Source organism: Pan paniscus, chromosome 18 (assembly GCF_029289425.2).
Source record: "Pan paniscus chromosome 18, NHGRI_mPanPan1-v2.0_pri, whole genome shotgun sequence".
Classification (NCBI taxonomy): domain Eukaryota; kingdom Metazoa; phylum Chordata; class Mammalia; order Primates; family Hominidae; genus Pan; species Pan paniscus.
In genome coordinates, this window is record NC_073267.2 from 62,503,244 (window position 1) to 62,526,489 (window position 23,246).

At 45.5% G+C, this 23,246-nt stretch overlaps 1 protein-coding gene across 6 annotated transcripts in view; it reads left to right on the forward strand.

The window, feature by feature from the left end:
* Nucleotides 1–728: 728 nt before the first annotated feature.
* The window catches only part of CHD9 (chromodomain helicase DNA binding protein 9), a 272,619-nt gene continuing 250,101 nt past the window's right edge, over nt 729–23,246 (forward strand). For 3 of the 6 annotated variants that reach the window (XM_034940161.3, XM_057300145.2, XM_057300147.2), the window contains exon 1: nt 729–1,629. The gene's annotated coding sequence lies outside the window, so the exon portion shown is untranslated. The remainder of the gene's footprint in view (nt 1,630–23,246) is intronic. The other 3 variants (XM_063598001.1, XM_063598002.1, XM_063597996.1) reach the window with 2 other exon arrangements.

The following is a 23,246-nucleotide window of genomic DNA, read 5'->3' on the forward strand; positions in this document are numbered from 1 at the left end:
GGGAGGGGGAAAGGAGGATTGCAGGCCTAACTTTCACAAATCACCTGAAATTTCCACTGAAGGCATTATCTCCAAATGTTGCCACAGAGATAAACTGCCAGGATTAAAAGAAAACGTGAAGACGTTCCCATAGAACTCTGTAATGCTTATATCCATCACCAGGAATGTCTGCCCTTGGCGCCCTAAGCATAGATTGATTGATTGATTGATTGATTGATTGATTTTGAGGCAGAGTCTCACTCTGTCACCCAGGCTGGAGTGCAGTGGTGCAGTCTCGGCTCACTGCAACCTCCTCCTTCCGGGTTCAAGGGATTCTCCCACCTCAGCCTTGGAGTAGTTGGGATTACAGGCTCCTGCCACCACGCCCGGCTAATTTTTGTATTTTTTGTAGAGACTGGGTTTTGCCATGTTGGCTAGGCTGGTCTCAAACTCCTGACCTCAAGCGATCCTCTTGCCTCAGCCTTCCAAAGTGCTGCGATTACAGGCGTGAGCTACGGTGCCTGGCCCTAAATATAGATATTTTTAATAAATCCTCTACTTATCTCACAACGAGCTCAATCGCTTTGCATTAGATCGTTGGGTGTGTTAAAAGTATTCATGTGTTACATTAAATGTGAATTCAACAAAAGCAGAGATTTTTGTGTTTTGTTCTTCATTGTATCCCTTGATTGTAGAAAAGTGGCACATAGTAGGTGCTCAGTTAATCGTTGTTAAATGAATACATAAATGAAATATAAACCATCAAATGTCCACCATATTTGTAAGCGTTTTGGCATGTCTTCATTGAAAGAATACCAGGCAGCTGGGAGCCATAGTTTACACCGGTAATCCCAGTGCTTTGGGAGGCTGCAGGTGAGAGGATCGCTTGAGACCAGGAGTTCAAGAGCCGCCAGGGCAACATAGAGAGACCTTGTCTCTACAAAAACAAAACAAAACAAAACACAAAACAAAAAACACAATTCCCTTAAGCCGCCCCTTTCCCTTCCACTGCTCAGAGAAGGCCTTCCAGCAGAGCAGAGCACGAGGTCGCTGGCACACACCCATCCTCCACCAGCCCTGGCCTCTGTAGAGCAAGCCAGCAGAGCAGGCTGTTTCTCTCATTCAGGGACGGTTTAGGGGGTGGCAGGAAAAAATGGTTGCTGATAGGCGAAGGGCCTCCCTGGGTTGGAGAGAACCCCAGCCTCGGATGGTCCCAGCACATTTAAAAGAGAAGCAGTGCCAAAGGTGGGGTGCACTGAAAGCTGCTGGATGAAGGGAAAGATCCTTGTGCTCAGCCCGGAAAACCGGAGGATGGATACCAGGCCGAGGGGTCCCTCCGTGCCCCAAGAGAAAGTTCACCAAGTTCAGATCCCAGTGCCCCGCAGCGGGTGAAGGTGGTCCCGCCCCAGGCCGGATCTGGCCACAGGGCTGGCGGCGCGCTGGAAAACCGCCCACGTGGGAAGCCCTGGCTGCATTTCCGCCCTGGACTGCGCTCCCGCCTGCCAGCGCGGTCCCTGCGCAGCCGCCCCGCGCCCACTAGGTGGCGCCTGCGCTCTAGTGGGCGCTTCACAGGCGCAGCGACAGCGACAGCGACAGCTCGAACCTGAGTCCCAGGATTCCGGGGACTGGAGGGCAGCGCCGGCAGCCAAGGTAGGATTCCTGAGCCCCGGGCGTCTCCCTGGAGCCTCTGAGGTTGGGGTGGACAGCGGGGCGGCCGCTGGGCACCGCTTGCGGTCTGCAGAGATAACCGGAGGAGTCGGGGCGGCAGCACGTGTTGTAGCCGTGGGGGGGACCCAGAGACCCGCAGTCTCGGAGCTGGGCCTAGAGCAAGGCAGAGCACCAGGTCGCTGGCACGCTCGCATCCTCCCCAGCCCTCGCCTCCCAGAGCATGCCCGAATCCCCAAGCCGGGCGTCCTCGAAGCGGAAAGCAGCCACTGTCGCCCAGAGCCACTCCAGGGTGGCAGCCGAGTGCTGATAAGGTCCAGAGCACCACTTCTTAAACTTGTCTGCACGTTGGCGTTGCTTGGGGAGCATTAAAAAAATACCGATGCCCTAGTTCCACCCCACCCCCCCCCCCCCACCCCCCCAGAGACTCAGATGTGATTGGTCTGGGTGGGGGACTGGACATCTGGATATTAAAATGTTTGCAAGAGATTCCAGCTGGCAGCCAAATTTGAGGACCCTTGATCTAAGGAGTTGGAGAAAAACGGAGGACATTTGTTTGTTCTAACCCAGAATGCTGATGATTCCCTCCTCCTCCTTTTCCTCCAGTTCGCCCTCCTCCTCCTTTCTCCTGTGCCTTTTAAGCAGGAAATGCCTCTGCCTTTGTACTGTCAAACCCAAGATAACAAACTAACCATCCCCCACCCCCTACAGTAGGGCTGGTTCTGAAAGGGTTGAACTCGAAAGTGGGCAAGGAACAGAAAGACACCAGTGTGGAATGTGAGCGAAGATTCTTAGGGGTTTACGGGTAGGAAGGGGGTTCCTCCCCACCCTGATCCCAGAGAAGATCAGGAGACTGGCTGGAGCTGTCTTCCTCATTTTGGCAAACCTAGCTGATTAGGCAGTGAGAGGCCATATAACGAGCAAGGGCCCTTTTACAACTAGTAAAAATGAGCCCTTATGTTTGTTTGTTTTATAGAGATGGGGCCTCACTATATTCCCCAGGATGGTCTCAAACTCCTAAGCTCAAGCCATTCTCCAGCCTCGGCCTCCCAAAGTGCTGGGATTATAGGCATGAGCCGCTGCGCCCCGCTGACCCCTTATGTTTATATAACAGCAGTGTTACTAGCATGGGCATAGATTCCCCCCCATAGGCAGCCCTTCCTTTGTGACCTTGGAAACTCACTGAACCATCCTCAGCTTCAGTTTTTGTATCTGCAAAATGGGTGTGAAAATCGGGTTGCCTTGGGAATTATTCACAATAAAAGCTACTGTTTACTAAGGGTTCACCCTATGCTAGAGGCTTTCTGTGCAGGGCCAAGTTAGACTCCTGACCATAACTTCCACGGTAGAACTATGAATACTGCATTTGATAGCCAAGGAAACTGAGGCTCAGAGAGGCCAATGATCTTGCTCGAAGTTATATAATTAATTAATAAGAAGCATGTCCCATATTTGAACCCAGGCAGTCTGCTCTTGAGCTCAGGTGCAAAAGAACAATACTCTGCTGTTTCCCTTGTTGACCAGGACAGCGTGCACGGGGCAGGCGCGTGGTGTGTCTTCACAAACACTAGCTATCACTGCTGTGAGCTGAGCACTTCCACTGAATTGACTCATTCGCTCATTGGAAATACATTTATTATTGAGAGCCTACTGTGGGCCAGGCAGTTTTCCAGATGCTAGAGATAAAATATGAGTAAGACAGAATTCAGCCAGCCCCGAATGAGAGAAACGGGAAGAAAGTGCAGTAGATTCTCATTATTCACAAGTTCTAAATTTGCAAATTCTTCCCTGTAATCCCAGCACTTTGAGAGGCTGAGGCAGGAGGATCGCTTGAGGCTAGGAGTTTCAGATCAGCCTGTGCAACAGAGCAAGGCCCTGTTTGCTTAAAAATTATACACATTGAATAATTCTTTAAAAAAATTTGTTTGTGGCCAGGCATGGTGGCTCATGCATATAATCCCAGTACTTTGGGAAGCTGAGGCAGAAAGATTACTTGAGGCTAGGAGTTCCAGATCAGCCTGGGTAACACAGTAAGACCCCATATCTTTATTTTAAAAATTATATAATTAAAGAATTTTTTAAAAAATATGTTTGTGGCCGGGTGTGGTGGCTCACACCTGTAATCCCAGCACTTTGGGAGACTGAGGTGTGAGGTTAGGAGTTTGAATTTAGGAGTTTGACACCAGCCTAATCACTTGAGCTCAGGAGTTTGAGACCAGCCTGGACAGCATAGCGAGACCTTGGCTCATTTAAAAAAAAAAAAAAAGAGGAAAAAAGGCCAGGTGCAGTGGCTCATGCCTGTAATCCCAGCACTTTGGGAGGCCGAGGTGGGTAGATACCTGAGGTCAAGAGTTCGAGACCAGCCTGGCCAACATGGCAAAACCCCGTCTCTACTAAAAATACAAAAAATTAGCTGGGCGTGGTGGCGAGAGCCCGTAATCCCAGCTGCTTGGGAGGCTGAGGCAGGAGAATTGCTTGAACCTGGGAGGTGGAAGTTGCAGTGAGCCAAGATCACGCCATTGTACTCCAGCCTGGGCAACAACAGTGAAACTCCATCTCAAAAACAAAAAAAGAAAGAAAAAAGAAAAATAATGTCTGTGTAACTTCCAAATCAATATCCATGACACTTTCACAGTCATATATGGATGCATGTAGAATAGTGAAAAAGTTGAGTCACCCAACGTGCACATTTCCAGCCAAGGGCAAACAGGAGGACATGCTGCTTTCTGGTTTCAGCTCTTGTGCTATAAACAAGTGTCCCTTTTGTGGTGTACTTAGTGCCACATTTTTTGCATGTTTGTGCGTTTTTGTTTGTGATGTCGCTGTTTGAAATGGCCCCAAGTGTACTGTTGACGTGCTGTCTAGTGTTCCTAAGTATGAGAAGGCTGCGATGTGCCTTACAGAGAAAGCTTGTCTGTTAGGTAAGCTTCGTTCAGGCATGAGTTATAGTGCAGTTGGCTGAGTTCAGTGTTAATGAATAATATGTATATATATCAACAATATATATCAAATAAGGTGTCTTTTGTCTTTGTTTTTGTTTTTTTGAGACGGAGTCTCACTCTGTCTCCCAGGCTGGAGTGCAGTGGCACGATGTCAGCTCACTGCAGTCTCTACCTCTGGAGTTCAAGCGATTCTCCTGCCTCAGCCTCCCATGTAGCTGGTACTACAGGCACATGCCACCACGCCCAGCTAATTTTTGTATTTTTAGTAGAGACGAGGTTTCACCATGTTGCCCAGGCTGGTCTCGAGCTCCCGACCTCAGGTGATCACCCACTTTGGCCTCCAAAGTGCTAGGATTACAGGCTCAAGCCACAGCACCTGGCCTATAAGGTATCTTTAAACAGAAACACACATAAACAAAGGTTATGCATTGATCTGCCAGGCAGAAGGTGGGGTGAGAAAAAGATGTTTCTGGCAGAAAGGTCAGCATGTACAGAGATAGCCAAGAGCTTGGCAAGGCCAGGGGACTCAAGGAGAGCCAGTGGGCAGGGAGTGTGGTGGTGAAAGGGAGAGAGGCTGGGGCCAGGCGGCTCAGTGTCTTGTGGGCAGCTCTCATTTCATCCGATTAGCACGGTAATCCTGGCAGGTTGGACAGGATCATTTCCGCCTTTGAGAGATGATGAAATTGACGTTCCATGCTGTTAAATGACTTGCCCAAAGTTGCACTGCTGGTAAGCAGCAACACCCCCCACCCTCCAACTTAATCTAATGTTGACCAGACATTTGGGTTTTTTGTTTTGTTTTGTTTTGTTGGTTTTTGGTTTCTTTTGTTGTTGTTTTTAAGACACAGGGTCTTGCTCTGTCACCCATGCCTCCTGTAGTGGTATGATCATAGCTACTGCAGCCTCAACCTCCTGAGCTCGAGGGATCCTCCCACCCAGCCAAGTAGCTGGGGCTACAGGTACACACCATCATGCCCAGCTAATTTTTTAAGTAAGGTCTTACTGTGTTGCCTAGGCTGGTCTCCAACTCCTAGACTCAAGTGTTTCTCCTGCCTTGGCCTCTCAAAGCACTGGGATTACAAGCATGATCTACCTTACCTGGCCAACATTTCGGTATTGATCAGAAATCTCAGGACGTGGGCTGGAGGTTTGGTTTGTTCTGGGGAGAAATCAGTAACTAAGTGGTGGTGAAAGTGATCAAGCATGGATGAAACCACGTGGGATAGTGGCAGGGTGTGGAGAAGAAAATTTCTCATGTCCTTTAAAAAAGAAAAATATTTCTGGTGGCTGGGCACAGTGGCATATGCCTGTAATCCCAGCACTTTGGGAAGCAGAAGTGGGAGGAATGCTTGAGGCCAAGAGTTCAAGACTAGCCTGGGCAACATAGTGAGACCCCCCACCTCTATCTTTAACAACAAGAAAAATGGAAAAAAAATTTAGTCAAAAAATATTACTGGTATAAAGACATGAATTCCTCTGTGAAAGAGTCTTAGGTACTTGGAGAGGGTGGGAGTAATGACCATGGTCATAAAGATGTGGCAAAAGGAAATGTGAGGTTCTGATTCAAACTGCCCCCAGATACTAGGTCTGGGCATCGGCCTCCCCACTCATGGGGCAGCCAGGCCTCAATCTGCCTCTTGTCTCTGCAGGATAATGACCGTGAACAGGCATCAGCAAACTTTTTCTGTAAAGGTCCAGAGAGTAAATATTTTGAGCTTTATGGACCATAGGGTTTCAGTTGCAACTGCAGTAAATTCTCAATTAATGTCCTCGTTAGGTTCTTAGAAACTGCAACTTTAAGCGAAATGACGTACAGTAAGTCCAAGTAACGTCGTTTCTTGTAATGTTGATGAGAAACTGCCACTGTAGAGTAAAAGCAGCCGTAGATGGTATGTAAACAAATGAGTATATCTGGGTTCCAATAAAGCTTTATGGACACTGAAGTTTTGAATTTCACATAATTTTTCTGTGTCACAAAATATTATTCTTTAAACATTTTTTTCAACCATTTAAAAATGTAAAAGCTGGCCAGGCATGGTGGCTCATATCTGTGATCCCAGGACTTTGGAAGACCAAGGAAGGAGGATTGCTTGGGGCCAGGAGTTCAAGACCAGCCTGGGCAACATAGCAAGACCCCCATCTCTACAAACAAACAAACAAATAAATAATGTAAAAACCATTCTTAGCTCACAGGCTATACAAAAACAGGCAGTAGGCTGGATGTGGCCTGTGGGCTGTAGTTTGCTGACTCCTGATCCAGAATAATGAGACCTGAGGATCAGAAGGATACTAGGTAGGTTGGGTGCAGTGGCTCATGCCTGTAGCCCCAGCACTTTGTGAAGCTGAGGCAGGAGGATTGCTTGAGGCCAGGAGTTCAAGGTCAGGCTGGGCAACATAGTGAGACCTCATTTCTATTTTTAAAATTTTAAAAATTAGCTGGGGCCTGGATTGGTGGCTCACACCTGTAATTCCAGAACTTTATGGGGCTGAGGTGGGAGGATTACTTGAGTCTAGAAGTTCCAGACCAGCCTGGGCAACATAGCAAGACCCTATATCTACAAAAAAATGAAAAATTAGCCAGGTGTGGTGGTGCACCTGTAGTCCCAGCTACTCAGGAGGCTGAGGTAAGCGAATCAATTGAGCTGAGGAGTTTGAGGTTGCAATGAGCCATGATCATGCCACTGCGCTCCAGCCTGGGCAACTGAGGGGGACCCTGTATCAAAAAACAAACGAAAATTAGCTGGGCATGGTGGCATGCACCTGCAGTCCCAGCTACTGGGGAGGCTGACGGGGGAGGATCACTTCAGACCAGGAGTTTGAGACTATAGTGAGCCATGATTGCACCACTGCACTCCAGCCTAGGTGACAGGGCAAGATGTTGTCTCTTTTTTTTTTTTTTTTTTTTTTGAGACGGAGTTTCACTCTTTTGCCCAGGCTGAAGTGAAATGGCATGATCTCAGCTCACTGCAACCTCCGCCCCCCCCGGGTTCAAGCGATTCTCCTGCCTCAGCTTCCCAAGTAGCTGGGATTATAGGTGCCCACTGCCATGCCTGGCTAATTTTTGTGTATTTAGTGGAGATGGGGTTTCGCCATGTTGGCCAGGCTGGTCTCGAACTCCTGACCTCAGGTGATTCACCCGCCTCGGCCTCCCAAAGTGCTAGGATTACAGGCATGAGCCACCTCGCCTGGCCAAGATGCTGTCTCTTCAAAACAAAAAAACAAACAAAAAAGACAGACACACAAAAGGAATACTAAGTGTTCATCTGATTTGAGTCTTTACCTGACCTGTGAATCTCCATTGAACATTCTCAGCCATTTCTTGAGTCCTCAGTAAGATGGAACTTCACATCTCACTGGGCAACTCATTCCACTGACAGAAGTTTAAAGCTGTGTCATAGTTGTAGTTTCCCCCAAAGCAGATCACAAGAAAAGGATTCAGGTGCCAGAAATGTATTTCAGAAATGATCCCAGGAAGCCCAGTGAGAGTGAAATTAACCGAGAAAGGGAGAAAAGCCAATAAAAAAGGTGTTGATGAGTGAGTTACCACTGGGCAATTGGGTCTCCATCCCTCAGGGACCCTTAGCGAGACTATAGAAAATATTTCAGAAGTGTCCCACGAAAAGGCAGGGAGACTGGGGTATATCCTCGACTCTCATACCTCATTATTGAGGGTTGTCTTGCTAACTGTCTGCTGTGCACACCCTGAAGCCAGAAAATAACTTAAAGCAGAAGTGAAAGGTAGCCCAGGGCATCTGGAAATGTCTGCAGGTAACCTCGGGTGAGCTGAGGAGTATGGGTGGGGCACCCATAGTGTCTCCAACAAAGTGTTTCTGACTTTGCTTTCTAAGATGTGCAACTCATACCACAAGGGGTCTTGTGAGATGGCTTTGGTGTAGCACAGAGAGAGACATGGTACCCAAGAGCACAAAGTCTCAGAATAGGAAAGGGATTTTTCCCTTTTGAGCTGTCTCTTTGATCCTGCTCTGCCCGCCTCTCACCCCTGGGGCTGCCCTCTCTCCCCAGAGCAGGTGCTCCACCCACGCTGGCCTTTCACTTCCTCCAACTTGTGGGACTGGGACTCTTGCTTCTGACTGCAGCCAACAGAAGTCTGGGCAAAGTACTAGAATGCTACTGTAACACTTGATTGTCTCCTCTTTCATTGGAAAGACAGCAGTCCTCCAGTTCAGGGCATTTAAGAGGCAACAGTAAGTGTGACCATTTAATAACATTGTTAAAACTGTAACAATGTAATAACATTGTTTGCTGTTATGTTTATCTTTACAGTTTCCACCTGTACATGGCTTTTCATGTATGGTAGTAATATAACGTTTCCCTTAAAATAAATGTATATAAATCGTGTGTCCATTTAAAGAAAAATATTAAATAAGAGTATCAATGGTATGAGGATAGAATAAAATATAATAGGCCAGGTGCAGTGGCTCATGCCTGTAATCCTAATACTTTGAGAGGTACACACAGGGAGGTCACTTGAAGCCAGGAGTTGGACACCAGCCTGGGCAACATAGTGAGACCCCATCTCTACAAAACATTTTAAAAATTACCTGGGTGTAGTGATGCATGCCTGTAATCCAGCTACTCAGGAGGCTGAGGTGGGAGGATGGTTTAAGCCCAGGAGTTCGAGGTTACAGTGAGCTATGATCATGCCACTGCACTCCAGCAAGACCCCAATTATTTAAAAATAAAAATTTATAGGGCCGGGTGCGATGGCTCACGCCTGTAATCCCAGCACTTTGGGAGGCCAAGGAGGGCTGATCACCTGAGGTTGGGAGATTGAAACCAGCCTGACCAACATGGAGAAACCCCATCTCTACTAAAAATACAAAATTAGCCAGGCACATGCCTGTAATCCCAGATACTCGGGAGGCTAAGGGAAGAATCGCTTGGACCCGGGAGGCAGAGGTTGTGGTGAGCCAAGATCGCGCCATTGCACTCTAGCCTGGGCAACAAGAGTGAAACTCCGTCTCAAAAAAATAAAAGAAAAAATAAAAGAATTTTATTTAAAAAAATATATGTATAAAATACCCACCACTTACTGAGTACTTACTAAGTGCTGAATGCTCTTCAAAGCACTTTCCATGCGTCATTCAAATCATTCCATTAATCCTCACCAATATGGGTTAAGTACTATTTGAGGTAGGGACTCTTTGCCCCATTTTACTACTGAGCAAACAGGCATAGGGAAGTTAAATAACTTGCCCAAAGTTATATAGCTAGGAAGTGATGAGCTGGAAAATACACCCAGGTGGTCCTGCTCCAGATTTGTGCTCTAAATTGCAGAATTATGCTGCTTCTCATAAATTTCACACACACACACACACACACACACACACACACACACACACACACCATGTGAAGGTGGTATTTGAATAACTGAAGTTAGGGGAAAACTGCCCTAAAAGGTTCCCCATTTTTTCTGTCTCCCTGTATCTACTGCCCTTTGGTTGCCATACTTTTTCTTTTTCTTTTTTTTTTTTTTTTATTTTTATTTTTTTGAGACAGAGTCTCGCTCTGTCGCCCAGGCTGGAGTGCAGTGGCGCGATCTCGGCTCACTGCAAGCCCCGCCTTCCGGGTTCATGCCATTCTCCTGCCTCAGCCTCCTCAGTGACTGGGACTACAGGCGCCCGCCACCACGCCCGGCTAATTTTTTGTATTTTTAGTAGAGATGGGGTTTCACCATGTTAGCCAGGCTGGTCTCAATCTCCTGACCTCGTGACCCGCCCATCTCGGCCTCCCAAAATGCTGGGATTACAGGCATGAGCCACCATGCCTGGCCTTTTTTTTTTTTTTTTTAAGAAAGACAGGGTCTCACTCTGTTGCCTAGGCTGGAGTCCAGTGTTGTGATCATAGCTCACTGCAGCTTAAACTCCTAGGCTCTGGCCATCCTCCCACCTCAGCCTCCAGAGTAGCTGGGGGTACAGACATGAACCACCATGCCCAGCTAATTTTTTTTTTGGTAGAGACAGGTCTGGCTGTGTTGCCCAGGCTGGTCTCAAACTCCTGGCCTCAAATGATCCTCCTGCCTCAGCCTCCCAAAGTTCTGGAATTACAGGCATGAGCCACCATATGTGGCCTGGTTGGCATATTTTCTTTAGAGCCTCAGAAGATCAATCTATTCCCTTTTCATCACCACAGTTCTTCAGATATTTGATGACAGAGAACTGGTTGGCCTTCCCAGATCTTCTGTGCTCTAGATTAAACATTGCCGGTTCCTTCTACTAGTTTCTGTTGCATGTTCTTGGCCTCTTCCCCCCCAGCACAGGGCCTCTTCTTTATTCTTGTTTCTTCAGCAGAACCTATAAAGTTATTTTGTTGTCATAGCACTTTTTTTTGCAGGTTTCCCACAGCTCATTCCAGGGGCTCAGGGTAGGGAGGGTGTGATTGGGGTGACTGACATGGCAAAGGGCAGCTTGAGAGTGACATCAAAAAGGGGGGCCAGCTGTCAGTCAGGGAAAAGCCCCCTAGGGCCAGCAGTACAGTGGGCTGGAGGCTGGTGAACCTGGTTCTCTGCAGGCCAGAGATGAAGGTTCTTCAGTGCACTTGGAGCTAACCAGGCTGAAAGGGGCGGACTAACCAAATTCACCAGAGCCTGGTGAGGAAGCCAGGCTGCAAATGTATTAAATCACAAGGGAGGCTGGGCACAGTGGCTCATGCCTGTAATCCCAGCACTTTGGGAGGCCAAGGTGGGTGGATCACCTGAGGTCAGGAGTTCGAGACCAGCCTGGCCAACATGGTGAAACTCCGTCTCTACTAAAAATAGAAAAATTAGCCAGGTGGCACATGCCTGTAATCACAGCTACTTGGGAGGCTGAGGCAGGAGAATCAGCTGAACACAGGAGTTGGAGGTTGCAGTGAGCTGAGATCGCACCATTGCACTCCAGCCTGGGCGACAGAGCAAGACTCTGTCAAGAAAGAAAGAAAGAAAGAGAGAGAGAGAGAGAGAGAAAAAGAGAGGGAGTGAGAAAGAAATCACAAGGGGAGAAGTAACTGCAAAGCAGTCTGAAACCTCCATGCTGACTTGTCAGCACACTCTTTCTCCTGTGGGAAAGTCAGAATCTAGTTAGAAGGTTGGTTTTTGTGGAATCAAAGCAAGGTGAGCAAAATGAGTGATTTTAATCACCAGGAGAACCTAAGATATTGGTACCCTCTGAGGGATACAAGAGTCTAGAGTGGCAGCACTGCTAGTATAATTGCCCCTTCCTGTGCTTGTGGTAGAAATGTCTGATCGATCACTGCATCTTTTCCTTCCTACTGCTCCCTGGGCCAGCCCTAAGATTCTTAGCAAGAGAATATTCTGGCCCTGTGCGGTGGCTCATGCCTGTAATCCCAGCACTTTGGGAGACAAAGGCAGAAGGATTGCTTGAGCCCAGGAGTTCAAAATCAGCCAGGGCAATATAGTGACACCCCATCTCTACAAAAAAATTTAAAAATGAGCTGGATGTGTGGGCGAGCGCCTGTAGTCTCAGTTACTTGGGAGGCTGGGTGGGAGGATTGCTTGAGCCTGGGAGATTGAAGCTGCAGTGAGCTCTGATCACACCACTGCACTCCAGCCTGGGAAACAAAGCCAGATCCTGTCTTAAATTAAAAAAAAAAAAAAAAAAAAAAAAAAAGGAAGAGAGTATTCCTGGAAGCTCTGGCCAGACCTCTGAGCTGCCTGTAATACTCAAGGAGGTTTTCAGAGTTTCCACTACTCTGGACAATGTGGAAGACAATGACTCTCAAAGACTTGCTCTTTGGTACTGCCTTTTTGGAGCTCCTCACGCATCACCATTTCTCTCTACCTATGATTCCTTCAGCTTATGTTAATGCAATTGGCTCGCTTTTTGTTTTGTTGAGTCTTGATTTAATTTCCAGGCTTTGCTCTTCCAGCTTTGTCCAGAGACACATCCTGTCCTGTCCTTAAGGACTTCTGCAAATCAGTAATCACAGATGTTGCGTGCAGTTCACTGATATCTACTCTCCTCGTATTTTGGGGTGGCTTACTGCATACCCACGAGTAAGAACTTCTTGCAATCAACAGGCAATTTGCTGGGGTGCTGGCGTTTGTTCCATTATCAAACAAACTGGGATTCCTACCCCAGTTCCATCACTTACTGGTTGTGTGTGACCTTGGATGAGTTGCTTAACCTCCTGAGCCTAGTTTTCTCTGCTGAAATATAGAATCGGCAGCATCACAATTTTAAACTCTTACTACTGTTATCACTCAGTTATGACTGGGGCCTGGGGTACAAAGGAAAGCAGCAAGTCAGCAGAGGAAATTTAGGCACTAAACCCAAGTCATCGAGTTTGCTGCTTTTTAACATTGGTTATGCTTAACTAAAGAGTTAGGAGTCAGTATTTTGAAGCAAGCAGACCTTTTACCAGCCTTAAAAAATGTACATTATGTACATGGCCTCTCTTTCTACCCATATAGAGAAATGGACTTACCTAAAAGAAAAATAAACACATACGGAGAATCAGTGGCACCTGGAGCTGAGAGAGACCTTGAGCTCCTGGAGGAGAGGTGGCTCCTGCCCGGTCTCACAGGGGAAACCCAGCTCTTGCCCTAGGAAGGCTGCTAGTCTAATGAGAGAGGCACCATATTTAACCTCAGGGAGTCTGGGAGGAGAGCCATACAGTCTTCTTGGTGTGAGCTATAGCTTGTTCTCTGCAGGCATTGCTGTGTCCGCTCCTTCTCTTTGGTCAATCAGCAGTCAGGGACAGAGAGGCTGTCATCATTCACAAGTCCATTACACCTGTGTCAATGCATGTTAGCGGGCCAGTTTCTGAGGATGTGACTCAGGAATTTGTTTTTGAAAGACTTTATATATTTTTGGTACAATTTAGATTTACAAAAAAAAAATTGAGACAATACTACAGAATTCCCACATATTCCACATCCAATTTCCCCTATTATTATTATTTTTTAAATTTTGAGACAAGGTCTCTCTCTGTCACCCAGGTGAAGTGCAATGGTGCGATCTTGGCTCACTGCAACCTCTGTCTCCTGGGCTCAAGCCATCCTCCCACGTCAGCCTCCCAAGTAGCTGGGACTACAGGCGCACACCACTATGTCCAACTAATATTTTTATTTATGGTAGATATGGGGTCTTGCTCTGTTACCCAGGCTGGTCTTGAACTCCCGGGCTCATGCAGTCTGCCCGCCTCGACTTCCCAAAGTGTTGGGATTACAGACATGAGCCACAGAGCCAGTCTATCCTGTTATTAACATCTTATATTGCTATGGTACATTTGTTACAATTAACTGATATTGATATTTGATATGGTACATTTGTTACAACCTGATATTGATACATTATTATTAACTAAAAACATAGTTTATTCAGATACCCTTAGTGTTTATTTAATGTTCTTTTTCTGTCCCAGGATCCCATCCAGAATACCAAATTACATTTATATCTTTTTTTATACCAACAAAAATGGGCTTGAAACCACTTTACATTTGTTTGTTGTGTGTCCTTAGTCTCCCATTGACTGTGACATTTTCTATGAATTTTCTTGGTTTTGATGACCTGGAGAGTTTTGAGGAATACTGGTCAGATATATTGTAAAATACTCCTCTACTGGAATTCATCTCATATTTTTCTCATGATTAGGGTTGTGGGTTTTGATGCGGAAGACCACAGAAGTAAAGTGCCATCTTTATCATATCACATCAAGCATCTGTACTATCAACATGACTTATTACCAGGTGGCTAAGGTAGCGTTTGTCGGGTTTCTCCACTGTAAAGTTACTCATTTTCCTCCTTTTCATAGTGTCCTCTTGGAAGGAAGTCACTGAGCAGCCCACACTAGAGCCCAGGAGTTTGGGACTAGCCTGGGCAACATAGTGAGACCCCAACTCCACAGGAAAAAAAAAATTAGCTGGGCATGGTGGCATGTGCCTGTGGTACCAGCTACTTGGGGTGCTGAGGCAGGAGAATTGCTTGAGCCCAGGAGGTTAAGGCTGCAGTGAGCTAAGATTGTGCCACTGTCCTCCAGCCTGGCACAGCCAGACCCTGTCTCAAAAATAAATAAATAAAAATTTGAAACCCATGTAGGCCTGGATTCCTACCCCACTTCCATCACTTACTGTCTGTGTTTGACCTTGGATATGTTGCTTAACCTCCTGAGCCTCAGTTTTCTCAGCTGAAATATAGAGCTAATATCATTACCTGCTGCTTAAGGTTATTAAATAACAGGCACATAGTAGTCCTCTATGAATAGAAGTTGTTATTGTTGTTAGTCTGCCATTCAAGTTCCTTCTGGATCTGACTCCAGATCCAAACACCACTTTTCAAGGTTGCAAGACAACAGGCTTGTGTGGCAGATATTCCTGCATTGAGTTGCATTCTCACTGGTCACATTCTCTTCCCCGCCGATCCAGCATTCTCTCCCACCTCTGCCTCTCAGTCACACAGTACTTCAGGTAAACACAGGGCCTGCTAAAGTGCCCTCTACCAAGCCACACATCTGCATATCCTCATTCTCTCAAACCCACCTTAAGCACCACTTCCTCTGTGACACCACCCAAGAGAGCCAGGCAAGAAGTCCTCTGTCCTCCTGGGAACTGCCACAGCACCCACTCCACTGTATTCCCTCATATTCTGCAGCCCTCATCACTTTTAACCCATTGTCAAAGCAAGGTGCACTGTCCTCTCCCTGAACAATTCTCGTCTTTGTTCATCTTTCTCTCCCACCTGCACACACTGGGCTCAGTGCAAGCTTGTGGTCTTGTTTATACCTGCGGTAAGTTTTGACGAGACAAAGGAAGTAGGGGAAATGCCATATCCCGAATGCTAACTGGGCCTAACTGGGCAGCCTATGAGGGCCGAACTTTGCAGAGGTTGAGAGGCTGACCGTAGGTCACTTCCACTATTTTATATATATCAACATATTTTATTGTGGTAAAATACACATGACGTTGAAATTTACCATTTTAACCATCTTAATGCATTTTCTTATTTTATTTTATTTTATTTTTTATTTTATTTTATTTTATTTTTGAGACAGGGTCTTGCTCTACTGCCCAGGCTGTAGTGCAGTGGTGCCATCTTGGCTTGCTGCAACCTCTGCCTCCCAGGTTCAGCAATTCTCCTTGCCTCAGCCTCCAGAGTAGCTAGGATTACAGGCATGTACCACCACGCCCATCTAATTTTTGTATTTTTACTAGAGACAAGGTTTCACCATGTGGCCAGGCTGGTCTCAAACTCCTAACCTCAAGTGATCCACCCACCTCGGCTTCCCAAAATGCTGGGACTACAGGCATGAGCCACCACGCCCAGCCTGCATTTTCTTTAGTTCAATGCATTAAGTGCATTCACATTGTTGTACAACCATCACCACTATCCATCTCCAGAACTCTTTTTCATCTTCCCAAGCTGAAACTCTGTCCCCATTAAACAACTCCCCTTCCCCCTTAACCCCATCCCTGGCAACCACCATTTTACTTTCTGTCTTTGTGAGTTTGACTACTCTGGGTACCTCATCTAGGTAGAATTACACAGTATTTATCCTTTAGTGACTGACTTATTTCACTAAGCCTAATGTCTTCAAGGTTCATATTCCATTTTAATAGACTGTGGTATGTATCTGCCACAGTGTGTTTATCCATTCATCTGTTGGTGGACACTTGGGTTGCTTCCACTTTTTGGCTATTGTGAATAACACTGCTATGAACATGGGTGTATAGATATCTGTTTATGTTCCTACTTGCAATTCTGTTGAATATATACCTATAATGGAATTGCTGGATCTTATGGTAATTCTGTGTGCCATTTTTCAAGGAATCATCATATCATTTTCAACAGCTGCTGTACCATTTTACATCCCACCAACAGTGCACCAAGGTTTCCATTTCTCCACATCCTTGTCAACGTTTGTTATTTTCTGTTTGTTTGTGTGTGGTTTTTTTGATCATAGCTGTCCTATCCTGGTGTGAAGTGGTATCTCATTGTGGTTTTGATTTTCAGTTTTCTAATGATTAGTGATGTTGAGCATCTTTTCATGCGCTTACTGGCCATTTGTATATCTTCCTTGGAAAAATATCTATTCAAGGTATTTGCTGATTTTTAAAATCAGGCTGGGTTGTTTGTTTCTTTGTTGTTGAGTTGTAGGGTTCTTTATCTATTTTGGGTATCAGTCCCTTACCAGATAACAATTCCAAGTATTTTCTCTGTGGATTGCCTTTTTTTAGTCTGTTAATTATGTCCTTTGAATGCACAGTTTTTAATTTTAATGTTTAATTTATGTATTTTTTTCTTTTGTGCTTTTGGTGTTGTATTGAAGAAATCATTGCCAAATCAATGTCATAAAGTTTTCCCTCTATATTTTCTTCTAAGAGTGTTATGGTTTTAGCTCTTATATTTTAAGTTTTTGATCCATTTTGAGTTATTTTTTGTATGTCATGTAAGGTTAAGGATACAACTTCATTTTTTTGCACGAGTAGCATGTCTTTCTTTCTTTCTTTCCTTCCTTCCTTCCTTCCTTCCTTCCTTCCTCTCTCTCTCTCTCTTTCTTTCTTTCTGTCTTTCTTTTTTTTGGAGTCTTGCTCTGTCACCCAGGCTGGAGTGTAATGGCGTGATCTTGGCTCACTGCAACCTCTGCCTCCCAGGTTCATGTGATTCTCTTGCCTCAGCTTCCTGAATAGCTGGACTACAGACATGCACCACCATGCCCAGCTAATTTTTGTAGTTTTAGTAGAAACAAGATTTCACCATGTTGTCCAGGCTGGTCTCAAACTCCTGACCTCAAGTGATCCGCCTGTCTTGGCCTCCCAAAGTGCTGGGATAACAGGCATGAGCCACCGCACCTGGCCATATGTCTTTCTTTATGCAAATACTACATTGCTTTGATTACTGTAGCTTTGTAGTAAGTTTTGAAATCAGGATGTGAGTCCTCCAGATTTGTTCTTTTTCATGATTATTTTGGCTATTTGGGGTCCCTTGGGATTGCTTATGAATTTTAGGGTAGATTTTTCTATTTCTGCAAAAAAGTCCTTGAGATTTTGATAGCAATTACATTGACTCTATAGATCACTTTGGGTAGCACTGACATCTCAATATTATGTCTTCCAAGTCATCGTGGGATGTCTTTCCATTTGCTTATATCTTCTTTAACTTCTTTTACCAGTGTTTTGTAGTTTTTGGTGTAGAAGACATTCACCTCCTTGATTAAATTTCTTCCTAAGTATTATGTTCTTTTCAATACTCACATTCATTTTTGAGGCTCTTGATATATTTAAAAATGAAGAAATGCAAAACAGGATACTAATATGGTAGTCATTTTGAACTGTTTGGTCCCTTCAGTGTGTCTCAGAGATGGTGTATATAGACAATGACAGTGTTATAAAGAGTCAAAAGCCTAGGTTTAAGTCATTTCAAAAATGTGAGCCCCTACCCATTCACCCCACTGTGATTGTAAGAAAGGGTTTGCGAGTTCCTCTTCCTGGGATAGGAATGGGAATAGTAAAATATTCCCTTGGGTGAGCCCTCCTGGGGGCCAGCAAAGACTTGTCATCACTATAGGCATAATCAATACCTTTCCAGAAAGTGATTCTGAGAACATTCAGGTGCCTTTAAAGCCTCAGGCTAGAAGACCCCAGAGCCCCAGCATCATGGAGACTGAAGCAGAAACAGTCACTCAGAGCTGCAGAAGAAAGAGAGCCATCAGCTCGCCCATCCCCATCGTCCTGCTCACCCTGCGGGGATTTTGTTGTCTGTCTTTCTGGCCCACCTCGGTTTCAGTTTGAAGAACTGTGCTGAGGACAAAGGTGAGGGAACACAGTGTGATGGCCAGCCCTACTCAGGCATTTCCCCATACCCCAGAAAGCATTTCAACGGCAGGCCTTTCCTCTTCTGTCACTCAACGGTTTGGGGGCTTTCTTACCCTCAGGACAGCTGGTGAAACTGTGTTCTTTTTCAGGCATTGAGTTTATTGTGCATCTTGTTTTTCTGGCCTCTGGGGATACATATGCAACACAGACACACATGCATGCACACCCACCTCTGTATCCAAATGTCTGCAGAATTCATAGGCGCCAGTGTCTAGAGACAGACTCTGTCTCCTTTTCTTTCTTCTTTCTACCTCCTACTCTCCCTGCTGAAGTCTGTTGTTGTCTTATCCCCAGCCGGAAGCCCCCCTCTGTCACAGGGCCAACTTCCCAGCCACTTGTTCCCCTCCAGCTGCTGCTCCTGCAGGCCCAGCCAACTCCTATTTCCATAGCAACCAAAACTCATTTTTCCATTTCTGCCTTTCTACTTTGGAAGGAAACCCATAAGTCTTTTTTTTTTTTTTTATAATTGGGATCCCTGCAATATTTTTTTCCAATTTAAAAAATACATGTAAAATTTATCACCATAACTTTTTTTTTTTTTTTTTTTTTTTGAGGCAGGGTCTTGCTCTGTTGCTCAGGCTAGAGTACAGTGGTGTAATCATATAGCTCACTGTAGCCTCTAACTCCTGGGCTCAAGCGACCCCCCAACCCCACCTCACCCCACCCCACCATGCCTGGCTAACTTTTTAATTTTTTTGTAGAGACAGGGTCTCAATATGTTGCCTGGTCTCAAACTCCTGGGTTCAAGCGATCCTCTTGCCTCAGCTTCCCAAAATGCTGGGATTATAGGTATGAGCCACTATGCCCAGCCTATAACTTTTTATTTTTTTATTTTTTTATTTTTTTTTGAGACAGAGTCTAGCTCTTTGCCCAGGCTACAGTGCAGTGGCACAGTCTTGGCTCACTGCAAACTCCACCTCCCGGGTTCAAGCAATTCTCCTGCCTCAGCCTCCTGAGTAGCTGGGACTACAGGCGCCTGCCACCACGCCCAGCTAATTTTTGTATTTTTAGTAGAGACGTGGTTTCACCATATTAGCCAGGCTGGTATTGAACTCCTTACCTCAGGTGATCCACCCGCCTTGGTCTCCCAAAGTGCTGAGATTATAGGCTTCAGCCACCACGCCCGGCCATCCCTATAACCATTTTCATGTCTATGGTTCTGTGATATTAAATATATTCATAGTGGTGTGTAACCATCACCACTATCCATCTCTAGAATTCCTTTCGTCTTGTAAAACTAAAACTCTGTACCCATTAAACACTAACTTTCTATTTTCGCCTCCCCGTAGCCCTGGCAACAGCCAATCTGCTGTGTGTCTCTATGAAATTGACTACTCTGAGTGCCTCATACCAGTGGAATCTGATAGTATTTGTTTTTGGTGACTGGCTAATTTTACTTAGCGTGATGACCTCAAGGTTCATCCGTGTCGTAGCCTATGTCAGCATTTCCTTCCTTTTAAGGCTGAATACTATTCCACTGTATATGTTTATGTACCACAGTCTTATCCATTTGTCTGTTGATGTTCACTTGGATTGCTTCTACCTCTTGACTATTGTGAATGATGCTGCTATGAATGTGAACGTACAAATATCTCTTTGAGACTCTGTTTTCAATATTTTTGAATATATATCCAGAAGTGGAACTGCTAGATCATATGGTAATATGGTTTGGCTCTGTGTCCCCACCCAAATCTCATCTTGAACTGTATTCCCATAATTCCCACCTGTGGTGGGAGGGGCCCAGTTGGAGATAATTTGAATCACAGGATGGTTTCCTCATTACTGTTCTCGTGGTAGTGAATAAGTCTCATGAGATCTGATGGGTTTATCAGGGGTTTTTGCTTTTGCATCTTTCTCATTTTCTCTAACTGCTGCCATGTAAGAAGTGCCTTTTGCCTCCCACCATAATTCTGAGGCCTCCCCAGCCATGTGGAACAATTAAACCTCTTTTTCTTCCTAGTCTCATGTCTTTATCAGCAGTGTAAAAACAGACTAATACAGTAAATTGGTACCAGTAGAGTGGGGCGCTGCTGAAAAGATACCCGAAAATGTGGAAGCGACTTTGGTACTGGGTAATAGGCAGAGATTGGAACAGTTTGGAGGGCTCAGAAGAAGACACGAAAATGTGGGAAAGTTTGGAACTTCCTAGAGACTTGTTGAATGGCTTTGACAAAATACTGATAATGATATGGACAATGAAATCCAGGCTGAGGTGGTCTCAGATAGAGATGAGGAACTTGCTGGGAACTGGAGCAAAGGTGACTCTTCTTTATGTTTTAGCAAAGAGACTGGTGGCATTTTGCCCTTGCCCTAGAGATTTGTGGAACTTTGAAATTGAGAGAGATGATTTAGGGTATCTGGTGGAAGATATTTCTAAGCAGCAAAGCATTCAAGAGTTGACTTGGGTGCTGTTAAAGGCATTCAGTTTTAAAAGGGAAGCAGAGCATAAAAGTTCAGAAAATTTGCAGCCTGACAATGCAATAGAAAAACAAATCCCATTTTCTGAGGAGACATTCAGGCAGGCTGCAAAAATTTGCATAAGTAATGAGGAGCTGAATGTTAATCCCCAGGACAATGGAGAAAATGTCTCCAGGAAATGGCAGAGACCTTTGTGGCAGCATCTCCCATCACAGGCCCAGAGGTTGAGGAGGAAAAAATGGTTTTGTGGATAGGCCCCAGGGTCCCCATGCTGTGTGCAGTCTAGGGACTTGGTGCCCTGCATCCCAGCCACTCCAGCCATGGGTGAAAGGGGTCAATGTAGAGCTTGGGCCATGGCTTCAGAGGGTGCAAGCACCAAGCCTTGGCAGCTTCCATGTGGTGTTGAGCCTGTGGCTGCACAGAAGTCAAGAATTGGGGTTTGGGAACCTCCGCCTAGATTTTAGAAGATGTATGGAGACGCCTGGATGCCCAGGCAGAAGTTTGCTGCAGGGTGGGGCTCTCATGGGAACCTCTGCTAGGGCAGTGCAGAAGGGAAATGTGAGGTTGGAGCCCCCACACAGAGTCCCTACTGGGACACCGCCTAGTGGAGCTGTGAGAAGAGGGCCACCATCCTCCAGACCCCAGAATGGCAGATCCAGCTTGCATCGTGTGCCTGGAAAAGCCACAGACAACACCAGCCTGTAAAAGCAGTGGGGAGGGAGGCTGTATCCAGCAAAGCCAGAGGGGCAGAGCTGCCCAAGGCCACGGGAACCCACCTCTTGCATCAGTGTGACCTGGATGTGAGACCTGGAGTCAAAGGAGATCATTTTAGAGCTTCAAAATTTGACTGCCCTGATGGATTTCAGACTTGCATGGGCCCTGTAACCCCTTTGTTTTGGCCAATTTCTCCCATTTGGAATGGCTATATTTACCTAATACCTGTACCCCCATTGTATCTAGGAAGTAACTAGCTTGCTTTTGATTTTACAGGCTCATAGGCAGAAGGGACCTGCCTTGTCTCAGAAGAGACTTCGGAGTGTGGACTTTGGGGTTAATGCTGAAATGAATTAAGACTTTGGGGGACTATTGGGAAGGCATGATTGGTTTTGAAATGTGAGGGCATGAGATTTGGAGGGGCCAGGGGCAGAATGATATGGTTTGGCTCTGTACCCCCACCCGAATTTCATCTTGAATTGTACTCCCATAAATCCCATGTGTTGTGGGAGGGACCCAGTGGGAGATAATTTGAATCATGGGGGCGGTTTCCCCCATACTGTTCTCTTGGTAGTGAATAAGTCTCACGAGATCTGATGGTTTTATTGGTGGGGGGGGTTCTGCTTTTGCATCTTCCTCATTTTCTCTTGCTGCTGCTACGTAAGAAGTGCCTTTTGCCTCTCGCCATGATTCCGAGGCCTCCCCTGCCATGTGGAACTGTAAGTCCAATTAAATCTCTTTTCCTTCCCAGACTCACATATGTCTTTATCAGCAGCATGAAAATGGACTAATACATATGGTAATTTCATTTTTAATCTTTTGAGGACCTGACATACTGTTTTCCCCACAGGTATAGCTTTTTTACATTCCCACCAGCAGTGCACAAGGATTCCAATTTCTCCACATCCTCACCAACACTTGTTATTTTCTGTTTTTTTGAGAGTGCCATCTTAATGGTGCGAGTGGCATCTCATTATAGCTTTGATTTCCATTTCCCTAATAATTAGCGATGTCAAGCATCTTTTCATGTGCTTATTGGCCGTTTATATATCTTCTTTGGAGAAATGTCTATTCATGTCCTTTGCCCATTTTGAATCACGTTTGTTGTTGTTGAGTTGTGGGAGTTCTCTGTATCTTCTGGCTATTAATCCTCCATCAGATATATGATTTGTAAATATTTACTTCTATTTATGGGTTGTCTTTTTACTCTGTTGATATTGTCTTTTTATGAACACATTAAAAAATTTTTCATAACATCCAATTTTTAAAAAAAAAATTATTTTAATTAGGCTGGGTGTGATGGCTCTCACCTGTAATCACAGCACTTTGGGAGGCCAAGACAGGCAGATCACTTAAGGTCAGGAGTTCGAGACCAGCCTGGCCAACATGGCAAAACCCCATGTCTACTAAAAATACAAAAATTAGTCAGGCATGGTGGCAGGCGTCTATAATTCCAGCTACTCAGGAGGCTGAGGCAGGGAAATTGCTTGAACCCAGGAGGCAGAGGTTGCAATGAGCCAAGATCATGCCAGGGCACTCCAGCCTGGATGACAAGAGTGAAACTCCATGTCAAAAAAAAAAAAAAAAGAAAAGAAAAGAAAAGAAAAAAATATATATATGTATAAATTTGCTGGGCATGGTGGTGCATGCCTGTAGTCCCAGCTACTTGGGAGGCTAAGACAGGAGAATCACTTGAA